The sequence below is a fragment of the Sciurus vulgaris genome (genome assembly GCF_902686455.1).
Source record: "Sciurus vulgaris genome assembly, contig: HiC_scaffold_424_arrow_ctg1, whole genome shotgun sequence".
In the NCBI taxonomy this organism is placed as follows: Eukaryota; Metazoa; Chordata; class Mammalia; order Rodentia; family Sciuridae; genus Sciurus; species Sciurus vulgaris.
The window spans coordinates 431389-436541 of record NW_027632615.1 but is presented as its reverse complement, the minus strand read 5'-3'; the positions used below and the strand labels follow the sequence as shown (position 1 = coordinate 436541).

The window sequence follows — 5153 nt, the reverse complement described above, 5'->3', positions numbered from 1 at the left end:
TCTGGTGACTATCCTCACTAATTTGAGACCACAACACTCCATTCTCTCCCTCCAAAGTCATACTGTCCCCTTTTTCTCTGTAATCTCCCTGTGTCTGGCTCTTAAGTGGACATAACAATTGGATTCAGGGCTTACTCAGGTCATTCAAGATAACTTTCTCCCATCAAAATCTTTAAATTAATTCTGCCTTTTTCTGTATAAAGGAATATTCACAGGTTCTGGGGATCTGGCCAAGCATGTAGCATTTTGGATACCTCTACCCCACCTACTATATAAACTATGAAATATGGATAGGATAGTTTGGGTTTTGGTTTTTATTTTCATAAGAAAGCAACTAACAATCTTCCAGAAGTTGGGTTATTATCCTAATGGAAAATTATTATCACATAAGGTATGCTTTTATTTAGGGTAGTTTTTACAAGTGGATGATTAATGAAAGATACATTCATATTTTAAAACTAAACAATAAAGACATGGCTTTTTCTGCAAAAAAAAAAAAGAGAAAATATAGCATTCATTATTGTTTACCAAATAGACTTTGACTAAAGTACTCTGTTAAAATAAGCAATGCCATAATATTTCATGTGGTTCAGTCTTCAACTGCTGAAGGGGAATAAAAAAGAAAAGCAAAACTCTAGGGGGATTGTCTTGCAGACTGAGTTAGAATGTTCTAATGTATCACATAAAAGGTTATGTGGAGATAATACAAGAAAGTAAACTTAATATGTACCAGTATACAATATTTAAGGTTGAAACATTAAATTAAGAAATTTTGTAGAGCCACAATTATTGAATCACATTTGTGCCGTATAATGATATTGATCAGTATCTTTAAGAACTATCAGAAAGCTGTGTCAGAAATGTCTCTTCTGCACATATATTGCTCAGTGATACCCCTTTCCATATATCAATACTGATCTTATTTGTATAATTCAAAAATTCTAAGACTATTTCAATACCTAAATGTTTGCATGTATGTATGTGTGTGTGTATATATACATATATATATATATATATATATATATATATTTTTTTTTTTTTTTTTTGCCATGCTAGGAACTGAGCTCAGGGCCTTGTGCTTCACAGGCAAGTACTCTACAAACTGAGCTATATCCCCAAACATTTATTTTTAAATAAAATATATTTTTTGGATTGTTTTTCACATCACAACCACTCTGGAAAAAATAAATAAGGATATCTCATAATTAAAACCTGCAGTGGACAGATTGAGACAAACATCATTACCCTATGTACATGTATGATTACACAAACAGGATGAGTCTACTTCATATACAACCAGAGAAATAAGTTTTACCCCATTTGTTTATAATGAATCAAAAAAAAAAAAAAAGCTGCAGTGAACTTCACTCAGTGGTTAATTTGGGACACTCCACACCCTCCAGTATTCATTTTTTCTCACAAAATGCCCCCACAACTTCACAATGGAACCATATAACATAAAACTTTAAGTACTTGGGTTTTATAGTTCACATGAAGACATTATCTGAGCAATTTTAAATGATGTAAGGCTCTCCGTGTAAAAAAAGATGTTTTGTAGTCACAATTACCTCAATAACTATTTATATTCAATAACCTGACATATTATTCATTAGCAATTTCAAAACCATTATTTTGACAATGGCCATTTATAAGTTAGCAAATGTGAAATGCTAAAAGAACTGAAAAGCTGTTCTGTTTCAGTGTTCTAAGATTGCTGCAGAACTCAGGTAGTGATTTTTTTTCTTTTTTTCTTTTTTTAGTTAACATAACCAGCCCAGGGTACTGCATGCTAAATCAAATTCAAGGAAGGTAATACCTTTATTAAGTTACAAAACTTTGGCAAAGCAATTCAGTACTCTTTAATACAATAACATATTATTTATGTTGGAGTCATATTTTAGACTTAGTAATAATTGTCACTCCAAAATTATCATTAAGTACCATATCAAAACAATGGTTTCTAGGATAGCAGGTTATTTTATACAGTTGAATGTATTTTAAAACTATATGATTTCTCCTTTTAGAGTGAGTTCCCTCATTCTTGCTGTTCTATTCTGTATTACCAAAGTGATATTGCTTGATTCTGAAGTTGGTCCAGAGTCAAGTACAGTTCCAAAATCTGAAAAGGGTTAAAATTATATTTTAAGGAGACTCAATATCAATACCAATTTCCCAAGTACTCTTTTAAAAAATTGTTAAATTTTTACATTAATACTAGAATCTTAGAATTTAGTCATTTCAAGCTCACTAACCTCAGATGATTCCTTGGATTTTAGAAGCCTTGTATCTTTGTTTGAATATAAAGTCATATAGCCTTACTCCAGATTATTTTTAAAATTCTACCGAAGATACAGTTGTAGTTTTTAATGACAAATAAATACATTGTCTGCTTGGAGAGACCTAGGGACCTGAGACATACTGACATTTTTATTTCTCTATAAATGCTACCACCACCATCAGTATTCTTATGCTTCTTCTTGCCAAAGCTGTCAACACTTTGATCTCAGCATTTAATTTATATATTACCCATTCCATTGCTTCTTAGACTTTACCAGCATTGGAAGATATCATGCTTGCCATCAGCCCTTCCAGGTAACTGCTAAGGCTGACTCCCTGCACAGAGATGATGGCTTCCTGAATCAGAACTATCTTTTCTGTGTATTAAGGATGTAATTTTTATGTAAGTTTCTTGCCCCCTGAAATATTTGTAAAGGAATATTAGTAGTTTTAAGTTCCATTGTTTTCTCTACAGGATCAACTACAGAATATTCTTGCAATTGTTTTGATTCTTGCTGCACCAATAAGAGACTTCAGGGAAGGAAGGAATTCCCCACTGTATGTTGAGAAGTCTGTGGCTGCACAGCTTTCCAGAGGGATCTATATGTCTGTCCAGCATATCAACTCCAACTACATTGAAGTTCATAGGGTTTGGATATTTGTGCATTGCAGCTGTTATAATTGTTTACTATGGGTGGTTGAAGACATGTTCCAAGGTCGAGAGCTTCCTGGTGCAGACAGCCCAAGCCCTGTACCAGCTATGCTGGGGTATAGTGAGTCACCCAGGCACTGTCTCACCCAACCTGCACCCAGTGGGCCATATAGTGTGCAGAAGCCATCAGGCCCCAAGAAAAAATATCCCAAAATGAGATCCCTTAAATATTTGTATTTTCCTAGTTAAAGGTTTCCTAATATGTTGTGTTTACATAAATATTTAATACTTTATTAACTATAGTTTTATGTTTCTAAATATAAAATTTTTTAACATTGATCAGTACTGTATATACTCGTAATAAAACTTATAAGCATAATTTATTATAAGAGGAAAAGTACCAAATTATTCATTATTTATATCTAGGGAGTTTTAAGGCTGAGTTCAGTAAGTTGTTATTACACAATAATTACAGAAGATACTCAACTGGTTTACCACTGAAAGACCTACCAGCAAACTTTGTATTAGGTAGGTATATAGATCTGTTATTTCTATTCTTACCATTCTTGCTGTAATGCACTATATTTAAAGCATTGGGGAACTCTGATGTTTTATATACATTATTTCCCTCCATCCCTCCACCTGCCCTGCAATATATTGTTCATATGGTTTCAATGCTGCACAAACATGCATTTTCTCATGCCTGTTTGCTTTGAATGCTGTGTGCTGATCAGTAGCAAGTTGTTACATTTGTTATCTGTATGCAGTTGCTTGCTGTAAATTAGCAGATCCTATAATAGCTTTATTGCATGTCTAAAATAAAAGTGTTTTATGTAAAAAATAATATAATGGCAACTATCAAAGTTACTTCCATGTAGACTAGCTTAAATGCAGGTTTTTCTGTTTCTGTTTTTATTTTTCTCCCTCTTCTTATTTATGTGGAATACTTGAACATTTTATACTTTTGGTACAACTGAATCTGATAATATCTGAAACTCATTATTCTACTGTCCAGCACTGTGGTCCCAATCTAACATTTTTGATCTTATCCTTGGGAAATATTTAGCTAAACAGACAGCACTTATATATTTCACTCAGCAATGAACTCATACAGAAGAATGACTTATTCTATCCTCCCTCGGAAGCCACACCCTTGCAGAGTATATAAGCAAATTGAGAGTGACATCTACAGAACAGTATAATTAGTGCTATAAAGCTTATCTGTAGGGAGCAGTGAGAGAACACCAGAGTAGCAATTAGCTCCTTGAGAATTGCCATGGAGGAAAGGGAGTCACAAAACCACAGTCTGATAGCAAAGAATGAAATGTCTATACACATGCATAGGGAGATTGCTGGTAGAACTTTCTATTCCACATTTTTGAATGTTCCATACATTATGAGAGAATAAGAAATAAGAGTTCATAAACAAAATCCAGTTATTTTATTCAAGAGGATTAAATCATTAAGGTAAGATTCTCATATCCCAAACATTTCACCTCTTGCATTGTCTCCCACATGAGCTTTTGGGAGACACCTCATATCTGAATCATAACAGTTTTATTAATGTACCTATCAATAGTGTACAGAGGAACAGAGAAAAAAACTCAGCTCAAAAGGGGGATGGACAAGCAGGGGTATTGAGAGTAACTTCTGTACTGTATTCCAGAATCAGATGGTACCATTCTGTGAGATGTTATGGGAAGCAGACACATATGCCTTTAACAAATGTTGGGGTAAATTTGGCAAAAGCTGAGGCTCACTCCTGCTTCAGTCACAAATAAAGCCATTTACACTCTTTGCCTCCTATTTAGGGGCTACAGAGACACAGGAATTTTATGTAAAAAAAAATCTTTAGGATGCAGGCCTGTCACCAATAGGCTCATCCTCTCACCTTGGTGTTATTTCAAGGTGAAGGACAGGATGAAAGGGAATAACAGGGAAGACCATTTTAGTCTTTAAATTATTCTCAGATACCTCTGCTGAGTTCTGGCTTTTGCTGTCACTGAAATGTCTCCATGATAACCCACCATGATATTAAGATGGAGTCTCTCTTGACCAGGGTTTTATTTCATAGTTTTTGGTCAATAACTGTCTCACAACAGACATATACTAAAACCCACTGCAAGTCCTGCTAATCCAGACTCTGTGAGCAGTAGCAGACACCTGAGCAGACCTCATGTAGTCACAGAGACATCTGTGCAAACTCCACTGCAGGTGTGAACTT

The 5153-nt window shown here is 34.3% G+C and overlaps 1 pseudogene across 1 annotated transcript; it reads right to left on the bottom strand.

Moving 5' to 3' along the window:
- Window positions 1-2384: 2384 nt before the first annotated feature.
- Window positions 2385-4876, bottom strand: LOC306652661 (PRELI domain containing protein 3B-like; annotated as a pseudogene). The gene is made up of 2 exons: window positions 4821-4876; window positions 2385-3005 (listed from the first exon to the last, which is right to left on the bottom strand). The product of its transcript is annotated as a PRELI domain containing protein 3B-like (transcript).
- Window positions 4877-5153: the final 277 nt, after the last annotated feature.